Here is a 12948-nt window from a genome sequence, read left to right as displayed (position 1 = left end):
ACAGTCCTTAACACAGAATCTGTGGCCTTTCGTGAACCAGGTCCAGCCCTCTCCCGCTTCCTCCCCACTTCTACCTGCAGCTTGTGCTAACGTCATGTTCCTCACTGTCTCTTCAGCACTCTCCCACAGCCTAGAATGCCCTCTTCCGGTCTTTCTGAATTCATATATTTTCTGTCTTCAGGACTCTACTCACCCCTTCTTCCTCCAGGCAGCCTTCCCCACCCATATGTCCAGAGCTACTTTGATGGACAGTGATGTATTTGTTCGATAAACAAGCAGTGGTGATGACTAAGTGTGTGTGTGTGTGTGTGTCTGTGTGTGTTTGTGTGCGTGTCTTCCCAAATGGATGGTTGGCATCCCAAGGGTGTAATCTCTGTACAAGGGTGTACTACCCCCACCCACCTGGACCCTCTACCCTGGTATAGGAAGCATTCTACTGGGCATAGGATTTTGGTTCCCCGAGCCCAGGAAAGGGGCTCTTGGCATATACTCTGATATCCTAAATGAGCTGGGTTCTGTTCCCAGGCTTAGCTGAACCCCAGGTACAGGCTGTTAGGGCAGATCCCAGTCTTCCATTTCTCTGTAGAGTCAGAGGGGCCTGTGGATATAGGGGACTTTAGCCCAGTGGAGTCCTCTCCTGGAACCCCAGGACCCATCACTCTCCACTGCAGATTTATTATCAGGGCTGGAGGACACCTCAGATCTTAATTCATCCAAACTCATCTTATAGTGGAGAAACAGAGGCACACTGAGGCAGAGAGGTCAAGGCACCTGCTTAGAATTAGAAAGCAGCAGAGCCATCTACTGACCCTGGTGGTGGGGGGCGGTGGGGAGCTTAGTATTCTGGGACCCTGGTCTGGGCCTAAGCACTGTAAAAAGAGGCAGTGGGCACCATGCTAGGGGTAATCCTGGAGTCTCATTTCCAATTAGAAAGTGCTACTGCTGGATAGACATGGACATCTACACATACACACGAAGGCATCCATGTACAAACATACACACGTGTGCACATGAGCTCACACCCATGGAGTTAACAGATGCCCATGCCCATCCAATCTTTGCTCAGATATAAGCACCTGCCCAATTTTATGGGCTCCAGGATTAGAGGTCAAGAGGCCACCCTTCTATTCCTGTCTGGGCCTGAGGCTTGCCCTCACCAAGCCCTGGGGCATCCGCAATGGCTTGGGCCCCCCCCCCTTCAAAGGGCAGAGATGTGTCAGCCTGGGTGTGTCCTTCAGGAGACCATGCGTGCACTTGAAGGTATGAGTCCTGCTGAAGAACCGCCTCCCCTTTGGTCTCTCCCTCTTTCCCCTCTCAGGTAGAGGGCAAGGCTGAGGCAAAGACCAGTGGGTAGTTCGGAATCTGAGTCAAAACCCGGAGCCCTGATCACTGTAGAAAACAGAGCCTTCCCCTGTCCCCTACTAGTCTCCAGAATTACAGTTAAATGAAAATATTAATTATGATACTATTGGGATTTCTATGTGCCAGGTAGTACTCAAAGTCCTTACCTGTGTTGATGATTAATTGAATCCTCACAACAACCCTCTCATGTAGATATTATTCTTTCCATTTTCCCACAGACAGCAAAAAATTTAATCCGTAAAGCCAGCTAGGGCAGACATAATCCCTCAATTCCCCGCCAACAAATTGGCCCATACCTTAGCCAGGGGCCATACCCCCAGAATTTCTATTCAGAAAGGTCTGTTGTTCAACTCAGAGGTGTTTAAATTGAGGGTGGTGTGTGTGTGTGTGTGTGTATGTGTGTGAACACCATGAAAAAGACCTTGGCCGATTATCAGTAAATCCGAATTTCAATCCCGGTTCTATTCTGGGCTCACGGCCTGGCGCCCTGGGTAAGTCAGTTTTCCCATCTGCAAAGTGGCTGGCTCCATGCTTCCTAAACAGTACATCCCGTCCGGTCCTTCAGGCAGCCCTTTGTGTTTGTTTGTCCTCCCTGGAGGGGAGGGGAGAGTCAGGACAGGATTCATTTCAGGAAGAGGAGGCAGGTGACAGGAAGTGAAATACCCAGCTTAGTTTTAGTCCACCCACCCAAGGTGTGAGGATGGGGTGGTGACTTTGGTGTTCCGTGGGTATGTTTGAGTATGGACAAGGACCCAAGTGAGCTGCTCGGGTGCGAATGCCCCACATGAATTCCCACATTTAGAACTTTTGAAGGGAAATGGTTGCATCCCTCCAACTTTGAGGCTGGGAAGGAGAAAGTAGACAGTGGGGTTCCCTCCTGATGAGGCAGCTTCTCTTCTAGAAGCAGATGGGCCCTCTGCAGCTCAGACCACTGCCCTTTTCTGCTCACAACTCTTCCTTGGCTCCCTACCATCTGGACCAAGCCATGCTCTCATGGTACCTGGTACACAGTAAACATTCAGTAAGTACTGACTTGGAGGGTGAGTGCAGCTGCCCTCACCCACTCATTTAGCCTTCTCTGTCACACCACACACACACACACACACACACACACTATGCAAATGACCATACTCCACCACCCGCTTTCCTGCTTCCAGGATTTTGCTCTGGCAGTTTCCTTGGCCTAGGGAGCCCTCCCCTGCCCCCACCTAATCTCCTTGTGTCTAAGCCCTCTGTGTTCTTCAGGATTAATGTAATTAGCATCTTATATTTATTGAGCATTTACTGTGTGCCTGTAACTCTCCAAGATGGACACTGTTGTTATCCCCATTTTCCAGATGAGGAAATTGAGGCTTAGACTCCTGAGGCCCAAGATCATGTTTCTGTATATGCAACTGTGTATAGAAATATTGTATGTACATATGTACATACGTAATAAATAGCATAGAAATTATAAAGCCTATGTGTGAAAAATAGACAGCATTTTTTTTTTTTTACCTAACATAAAATCATTTTCGCAAGTAACACTCTCCCGTGTTGGCCTTGAAGGAGCAAACCACCATGTTGTGGAGATGGCTACATGACAAAGACCCAAGAGGGGCCTCTAGAAGCTCAGAGGGGCCTCTGGATAACAGATAGCAAGGAAATGGGGATCTCAATAATATGGGCTGCAAGAAAGTGAATTCTGCCAACAACCTGAGGGAGCCTGGAAGCCAAACTTTGCCTGTTTGCGTCTTCAGATGAGGACACAGCAGGTCAACACATTGATTTCCCCCTGTGGGTCCCTGAGCAGAAAACCCAGATGAGCTTTGCCTGGACTTCTGACTTATAGAACTGTAGCTAATAAATGGTGTTGTCTTGAGCCCCTATGTTTGTGGAGGTTTGTAACACAACTATAGAAGACTTCTACACGCGTTGAAAAAGTTTTTTGCGGGGTGCCTGGGTGGCTCAGTCATTAAGCGTCTGCCTTCGGCTCAGGTCATGATCCCAGGGTCCTGGGATCGAGCCCCGCATCGGGCTCCCTGCTCCGCGGGAAGCCTGCTTCTCCCTCTCCCACTCCCCCTGCTTGTGTTCCCTCTCTCGCTGTGTCTCTCTCTGTCAAATAAATAAATGAAATCTTAAAAAAAAAAGAAAGAAAAAGTTTTTTGCATGAAAATTAAGAGGTAGCTTGAGTTACTAATCTTACTCTAGTATATATATATATATATATTTTTTTTAAGATTTTATTTATTTATTTGACAGAGAGACAGCGAGAGAGGGAACACAAGCAGGGGGAGTAGGAGAGGGAGAAGCAGGCTTCCGGCTGAGCAGGGAGCCCGATGCGGGGCTTGATCCCAGGACCCTGGGATAATGACCTGAGCCGAAGGCAGACGCTTAACGACTGAGCCACCCAGGCGCCCCACTCTAGTATATTTTGTTTTGGTGCAAATATATTTGTGAAACTCATAATAGTGTTATAAATGGGGGAAAATAATTTTTCTTTTTTAATAAAGATTTTATTTATTTATTTGATAGAGAGAGCAAGCACAAGCAGTGGGAGATGGAGAAACAGTCTCCCCACCGAGTAGGGAGCTGAACATAGGGCTCGATCCCAGGACCCCAGGGTCACAACCTGAGCCAAAGGCAGATGTTTAACCGACTAAGCCACCCAGCACCCAGGCGCCCCGCTATCTTTTTTGGGGGGGGGGTTCAAAGTCATATAGTTGAAATTGAGTAACTTGAATATGTGGGATGCAACTCCAGGGTATGTATCGGCCACCCCTCATAACCCCGGGGCAGCAGCTCTTTCTGCCCCCGAGTCCTGTCCCCGGACTTTAATAAGCCACCATTTTGCACCAAAGATGTCTCAAGAATTCTTTCTTGGTCATCGGCTCTGGACTCCACCCCACTGAACCTCACCTATATTCCAAAACCCCATCACTTTCACTTAATTCACCACACTCAGGAATACCTAGTTACTCTCTGGGAGACGGACACATTTTCTACACTTGAGAATCTCCTTCAGTGTGAACAGAAATATAATCAGAGACATTATAATACAGGGAGATAAGAACTATGACAGTGGGTAGGACAAGATGGTAGGGAAATCCAAAAAAAGAAAAAAGAGAGAGATTCAAGGAAGGCTGCTGGGAAGAGAGGGTATCTGAGGTAGGCTTTGAAGGATGAATAGAAGCTTGCCTTGGGGCAGATGGGTTGAATGGCCTGGAATACAAGTTCAAATTAGGAGCCCTGAACCCTTGTCTTGACTCTGCTTCTGACTTGCTTTGTAACTTTGGGTAACTCTCTGTCCCTTTGTGGGCCTCCGTTTGTACAATGGGGACATTAAGGGGGAATTCCTTTGCCTGCTCACTAGTTTTTTGCCCTGGCTTTCTAGGGAGAGTTTTATCTTGTCTGATTGCTTTCTTTTGAGATACAAAACTGGGATAACAGGATGACAGAGACTGGGGGGAAAGGTGGGAAGGAAAAAGCAAAGCAAAGCTGTGGGAAAGGGCCTAGGGGGACAGTTTTTGATGGAAGTGACAAGTTTGCTGAGTGAGTGAGAGGCAGCAGTGTGGGGTGAGAGGATTAGTAAAAACAGGAAATTCTAAAGATGTTGACATGGATTGGAGACCCTTTGATGTCTTTCAAGAACTCTAAGTATTAGAGTCATTCTTAAATTACTTTTGGGAGTTGGACTATTGTTCTTGGACTTGATACATTTTAATTAATTTCTGAATAGGTTAAAATGCATTAAGTTCAAAATCCCAGAGAATAAAAGGATATAGGTTTCCTTCCCATTTCTGCCCCCAGCACCCTTCAATCAACTTCTGCTCCCAGGGGCACCTGGGTGGCTAAGTTGGTTAAGCGACTGCCTTCGGCTCAGGTCATGGTCCCAGGGTCCTGGGATCGAGCCCCGCATCGGGCTCCCTGCTCAGTGGGAAGCCTGCTTCTCCCTCTCCTACTCCCCCTGCTTGTGTTCCCTCTCTGGCTGTCTCTCTCTCTCTCTCTCTGTCAATTAAATAAATAAATAAAATCTTTTTAAAAATATATTCTTTGCATATACATATGTATATGTATGTACGTATGTATATGTATATATGACCTCCCCATTCCGAACACAAATGATAGGGTACTGTGCATACTGTTCTGAAATGTGCTTTTTTTTTTTTTTTAACTCAACAACATGATGTGGAGATCAGTCCCTAGCTGCCTCCTTGTTTTTTAATAGCTACATAGTATTACATCAAAGCAGGGGTAGCTTGAAGTTGTCCATTCAGTATCCTGTAGCTGAATATTTACTTTGTTTTCAAACATTTGTCCTTTACACTATAGTTCTTGAATGTGACATTGAAGGCTAAGCCTGAGCCACATAGGGCCCTGGGATTTATTTGGGTCTTGGGGGTATTTGGGCTCAATAGTATCTTTGAAAGATACCGACTCATTCTCTGGATCAAGCTCTTCCCACCACCCTTTCCCTTGGTTCTACCCACCCTACCCTCTGGGCCCAGAGTGGCAGCCTCAGCCCCTTCACCATGATCTGCTCTCTGAAGTCCTCACAACCCCTTCTGCTCCATAAAAATCTTCCTGGCCTGATTCCCTTGATTCCAGCCGAGAGTCTACCACCAGGAGCTTTGGGCTGAAAAGCTGGGGATAGAGATTCTGAATAGACTGTAAATATTTATTAATCAATCCTTGAACTTGCCTGGGGCCTCCCTGCTTATTTTCCCTGCTTGTCTGGTTTTCTGTGGATTTTATTCTCCCTTTCTGCCAAAGGAATTGTCTGGGTCTCTGTCAGTGGGGTGGGGGGGTGGAGGGGGTGGCGGGCAGGACCTTACTTGTGAGCCTTAAAAAAAATGTGCCTTCTTGTAGGAGAAGAAACCCTTCCACCTTGATTGGAGTTGCATGGAATTGTTATTTAGAGATCCTCTAGTGCAGTAAGTTTACAGAGGAGGAAACAAGCATGGATGAGGGAGAAGTGCTTACCCAAGGTAATGGAATGAGCGAGTGGAAGGGACACAGGGCAAACGCTTGAGGCTTCTTCTGCCAGTTCTTACCTCTTCACCCTCTTCTCCAAGACTTCAAACTCTGTCAACCTTTATTCTCTCAAAATCTAGTATATAAAGGTAACAGAATAGCAGTATATTCATACAATGGACTACTACTTGGCAAGAGAAAGGCATAAACTATAATACCTGCAAAAAATATGGATGAGCCTCAAAATATGATGCTGAACAGAAGAAACCAGATGCCAAAGAATACATATCATATGATTCCATTAGTCTGAACTTCTAGAACAGGCAAAAGTAGTATATATAATATATACTGAAAGAAGGCCGATCAGTAGCTGCCTGTGCATGGGTGGAAGGACTGACTACAAAGGGGAGCAAAGGAACTTTCTGGAGTGATAGAAGTGCTCTATATTTTGATTGTGAGAGTAGTTACATGGTGTCAAAGTGCATTACACCTCAACAAAGTTGGTTTAAAAAGAAAAAAAAAGAAGCAACATTGAAATTTTAAAAAGCTAGTGACTAGGGGCACCTGGGTGGCTCAGTTGGTTAAGCTTGTGCCTTCCACTCAGGTCATGATCTCTAGGTCCTGGGATCAAGCCCTGTGTTGGGCTCCCTGCTCAGCGGGGAGTCTGCTCCTCCCTCTCCCTCAGCCCCTCTGCCCCTGTCCCTCTGTCCCTCTGCCTCTCTCCCCTACTCATGCTCTCTCTCTTCCTCCCTCTTAAATAAATAAATAAAATCTTAGAAGAAAAAGAAAAAGCTAGTGACTAATATCTCTTTGCTGTATATCCGGGTGATTTATTGGCTCGACAGATTTAATACTTCTTTTGCAGGGCCTTCAAAGCTTTCATTTCTGTCCTCAAGAAAGAAAAACCATTTGTACAAGTAATAACAATCATGGCTAATGTTTATTGATTGCTCTCAATGTTCCAGGTGGTAATCTAAGAATTTTTCAAGTAATATTTCTTTCTTTTTTTTAAAAGGTCTGTATTTTATTTTATTTTTTATTTTAATTAATTTATTTTTTAGAGAGGGAGGTGGGGGAGGGGCTGAGGGAGAGGGAGAGAGAGAATCTCAAGCAGACTCTCCACCCAGTGCCAAGCACAATGTGGGCCCAACACTGGCCCAATCGATCCCAAGACACTGAGATCATGACCTGAGCTGAAATCAAAAGTCTGCTGCCCAACTGACTGCACCACCTGGGTGCCCTGAGCCCATCTAGCTCTTAAGCACTATATGGCATTGACAATCAACATGACTCAAGAGTGATAGCAAAGCCCTTTTGCCTAGGATCCCTTCCTCACTGGTACCAGAAATTCCACTATTATTGCTTCTTCCCTCACAGTTAAGCATTGCCCTTTTTAGATGCCTCCTAAAATACAACTAGTTGGGGTGCCTGGGTGGCTCAGTCTATTAAGTGTCTGGTTCTTGATCTCAGCTCAGGTCTTGATCTCAGGGTCATGAGTTCAAGCCCCACATTGGGCTCCATGTTGCCCATGGAGCCTACTTTAAAAAAAAGAAAATAAACTAAAATACAGCTAGTTAAGAGAGCAGGACACTAAATCCCTACACATCTGATCGAATGGGTTTTTCACTGCACCCTCTACTGAATGGACTGAAAGAGAAACACAGATGGGAGGTGGGGAATGGGGGCGGGGGCAGGGCATTGAAGGGGATTAACAGAGAGGTAAGAGGTTGGAGCCAGATGTCCCAATTTTCGTGGGCTGGCCCTGTTCAACCTCACATCAATGGGGCCTTCTGGAAATACAACCTTATGGCCAACTGGCGCTGGTTCTCAGCCCAGAACTCTGGGGACAGGGAGCCAAGTGGGTGAAAGGAGACAGGAGAGGCTCTTTGGAATGATGCTGGGAGTAACTCAGGTGCCTCCTTCGGAGCCAGGATATCCTTAGGGAAAGGCAGGTGGGACAAAGGGCATGACATGAATCCCCTGAGAAGGAAGTCAGCCTTACTCTTTCACCTTGAGGTGGTTGTATTCTATCCACCTGAAGTCCATTTTTAAAAATTAAAATGTATTTTAAATGATGCAGCAATTTACATAAATATTGTATAAAATCCAAACAAATTTTTTAACTTTAAAAAGTTATAAATATAAAATTCAAAAAATCAAGATAAATCAAGGTCCCTTGACCGTCACTCATCCAATTCAAGAGACCTTCCACCATGCCCCTAATTTGGAGTATATCCTCTCTTTTTTCTACATGACATATATATATGTATATATATATATATATATATATACATATACACACATATAGGAAGTGTATTGTTTCATAGGGCTTGTTTTACTTCTAGTTTTAGAATTATGCTTTACATTTTTTTGTTTACTTACTTAATTACAGGGACATAGTTCAAAATTCCAAAGGTTCAATAGGGAATCCAGTTGTCCTTCCTTCCCCAGTTCACAACCACCTGGTCTCCTCCCTGGAGGCAACCACCAATTCTAGTGTCCTGTTACTCCTTCCAGAGGTATTCTGTGCAGTTAAAATCCAATGCATATATATAGATACACACACACAAACACATATATTACATATGTATTACATTATATAATGTATGCATATATACATTATATATTATATTGAACATATACTGAATATATATTCTATATATATATGTATTTTTCACACAAATGGGGACACTGTTCTGCACCTTGTTTTTTTCACCTTACAGTATATCTTGCAGACCTTTCCTTATCAGTATGGAGAACAGCCTCATTCTTTCTTACACATGCATAGTATCCCATTGTATGTATACCTGACATTTCTCCAGTCCCCTATGGAAAGAAAGGTTGTTCTCAATATTTTATTTCTACAAATAATGCTGCAATTGATATATTTATTTTTTATTTATTTTTTAAAGATTTTATTTATTTATTTATTTATTTGAGAGAGAGAGAGAGAGAGAGAGAGAGAGAGAGAAACAGCATGAGAGGGGATAGGGTCAGAGGGAGAAGCAGGCTCCCCGCTGAGCCGGGAGCCAGATGTGGGACTCGATCCCAGGACTCTGGGATCATGACCTGAGCCGAAGGCAGTCGCTTAACCAACTGAGCCACCCAGGTGCCCTATTTTTATTTTTTTAAAAGATTTTATTTATCAGCGAGAGAGAGAGCACAAGCAGGAGGAGCGGCAAACAGAGGGAGAAGCAGGCTCCTTGCTTCTGTCGATGCAGGACTTGACCCCAGGACCCTGGGATCATGACCTGAGCCGAAGGCAGACGCTTAACTGACTGAGCCACCCAGGCATCCCTGATATATTTTTTTAAAGATTTTATTTATTTATTTGTCAGAGAGAGAGAGGCAGGCAGAGGGAGAAGCAGGTTCCCCACTGAGCAAGAAGCCCAATGTGGGACTTGATCCCAGGACTCCTGGGATCATGACCTGAGCCGAAGGCAGACGCTCAACTGACTGAGCCACCCAGGCATCCCTGCAATTGATATTTTTATCCATTACTTTGCATATTTATTTGTAAGATGAATATTTTTTGAGAGAGAGAGAGAGAGATAGCAAGCACATAGTGGGGGCGGGGGCAGAGGGGGAGGGAGAGAATCCCAAGCAGACTCCCCACCGAGTGCAGAGCCTGATGCGGGGCTCGATCTCACAACCCTGAGATCATGACTCCAGCCAAAATCAAGAGTCAGACACCCAACCAACTGAGCCACTCAGGCCCCCCAAGATGAGTATCTATTACTGGGGATTAGTAAGGTGAGGTTATTTTAAAAGTTTAAATAGTATTTTAAGTGTTTTTTGATGTTACCAAATAGCTTCTAGAATGTACTGATTTTTACTGCTTATAGGTTTGTTCATTTCTACATAAACATGTCATATTATGTACTCTGTCCTGAACACTCACATTTTTCACTCAGCAATATGATTTGGAGTTCTACCTATGTCAATACACATAGACACATAGACCCACCTCATTAAAAAAAATACCATCCTACTGTTTCCTGTTGTATGGCTGCAGATAGCTTATTTAACTGTAGATAGCTTATTGATGGACATTTTGGTGGTTTCCAATTTTTTTGCTGCCACAGACAATGCTACAATGACTATTCTTGTGTGAATAAAATAGATTCAGAGAAATAACTTGCAAGAGTGATAGGTATACATATTTTGAATTTCAATAGATGCTGTCAAATTGTTCTCCCAAAACTTGCCGGTTTAAACTTCCACCAATGGTGCATGAGAGCTTTAGATTTACATCTAGAAGTGGCCTATGTGCTTCCTCCTGAATCAAAGCTTAAAGTCCCAGTTATCACTGGGATCATCCAGGCCCTGAGCTCCCCTCCGCAGAATGTGAGTGGACAAGCTGAGTGTTGGGAAGGATGAACACAGACTAGGGGCAGTCTGTCCCCCATTAGCCACGTGGTCACCCAGGTAACACAACCCTCTCCAAAGAAAAGGCAAGGCTACTTTGGGAGAGAGTGAGCTCCTCATCATTACAAGTGTCTGAGTGGAGGTTTGGTATCAACAAATGCGCACAGCGTTTATTCTGTGCCAGATTTGGGGCTGGGTGTCTTGACTCAGAGATGCGTCAGACCCATTTCCTGCCTTCCCAGAGCTTGATAATCATGGAGAAAATAGACAAGTAAACCATGATAATTCTGTCTACTAAGTACTGAGTTGGACTTCCTTTTCTTTCTTTTTTTTTTATTATTATTTATTTATTTGACAGAGAGATAGAGCCAGAGAGCACAAGAGAGAGAATGGCAGAGGGAGAGGGAGAAGCAGGCTCCCCACTTGAGCAGGGAGCCCGACGCGGGGCTCGATCCCAGGACCCTGGGATCATGACCTGAGCCGAAGGCAGACGCTTAACCATCTGAGCCACCCAGGCACCCTGGACTTCCTTTTCTGACAATATCTGGTACTTCCTGCTACATAACACATGGAAATGCCAGAAACAAAAACAACCAAACATCCTTTTAAATGCACAACTGAACCGCAACAGTTCAAGGGGTTTTTTTTTGTTTTTTTTAAAGATTTTATTTATTTATTTGAGACAGAGAGAATGAGAGAGAGAGAGCACATAAGAGGGGGGAGGGTCAGAGGGAGAAGCGGGCTCCCTGCCGAGCAGGGAGCCCAATGTGGGACTCGATCCCGGGACTCCAGGATCATGACCTGAGCCGAAGGCAGTCGCTTAACCAACTGAGCCACCCAGGCGCCCAATGCCCACTAAGTTTTATTTATTTTTGTTTGTTTATTTATTTATTTATTTATTTATTTATTTATTTATTTTTAAAGATTTTTATTTATTTTTTTTATTTATTTTTTTTTTTAAAGATTTTATTTATTTATTTATTTGAGAGAGAGAGAATGAGAGAGAGCACGTGAGAGGGGGGAGGGTCAGAGGGAGAAGCAGACTCCCTGCCGAGCAGGGAGCCCGATGCGGGACTCGATCCCGGGACTCCAGGATCATGACCTGAGCCGAAGGCAGTCGCTTAACCAACTGAGCCACCCAGGCGCCCAAGATTTTTATTTACTTACTGAGAGAGATAGTGATAGAGAGCATGAGAGGGGGAGAGTCAGAGGGAGAAGCAGACTCCTTGCCGAGCAGGGAGCCTGATGCGGGACTCGATCCCAGGACTCCAGGATCATGACCTGAGCCGAAGGCAGTCACTCAACCAACTGAGCCACCCAGGCGCCCCAACAGTTCAAGTTTTAACAGACATTTGGGGAGATGAAGACTTGGACTTACATGAAGTTTGGGGTTAGAACTGAGACCCTTGAAGGGCTACACCCACAGTGTAAGACTATACTAGAAGAAAACAAACTTCTGACTACTAGCAAAGGAGACAAACAAGATACATGTCCATCTTGACCTGGTCTCTGGGTGGGGAAAAGAAACTATCTCCCAAGAATTTGAAACCATATGCCTGCCCTCGACGAGTGTGGGGCTCATATTTATATCACCTGCATGGCTGGGAATCCCCAAGGCTGAGAAAATTAACATAAAAGGAGACCTATTCCAAAACCATCTCTCAGATGCCTAGCGGAAACAAATGCAAATCCTCTTTGGATCTCCCTCACACCCAGTTGCAGGCCACACAGAATTCCTATATACAAAGCTCTTCCAAACATTAGCTAATAATCCACAAGGAAACAATCCACCATGGGTAAGATCCAGTAGACACCATGACGGCCAAAATCTTCAGATACCAGAATTATCAGATAGTGATTATTAAGTGCAGTTTAGAGGCAGCTGCTAAGTGCTTTGGGAGTATAAAGAACTGACTCCCGGAGGCAACCAAAGTCTTCAAAGAGATGGAAACTTGGAGAATGGGCCTTGAAAGATAAGTAGGACTTTGCCAAGAGAGGACTTTGGGGTAGCCAGTGGGGTGTACAAAGTAAAATGTACCAAGGAAATGACTATTGATTATTTAGTTTCTCAAGTGCAGATAGGGCAGAAAAGTGTGGGATGAGGCAAGGGAAGTAGGTAGAGAGATAGATCGTGCTGGTCCTTGCAAGCCATCCTAAGGAAAGCCAGTGAAGGGTTTTAAGTGAAGAGTTAGTGATACTCATTTGTTCATTTGTGCATTCATTCATTCATTCAACAATGGGCATCAGGCATGAAGAATGGGTCGT

Source organism: Mirounga angustirostris, unplaced genomic scaffold (genome assembly GCF_029215605.1).
Source record: "Mirounga angustirostris isolate CCGP_5_RB_7025 unplaced genomic scaffold, mMirAng1.0.hap1 SCAF_10, whole genome shotgun sequence".
Classification (NCBI taxonomy): domain Eukaryota; kingdom Metazoa; phylum Chordata; class Mammalia; order Carnivora; family Phocidae; genus Mirounga; species Mirounga angustirostris.
Note: the sequence above shows the minus strand (reverse complement) of the source record.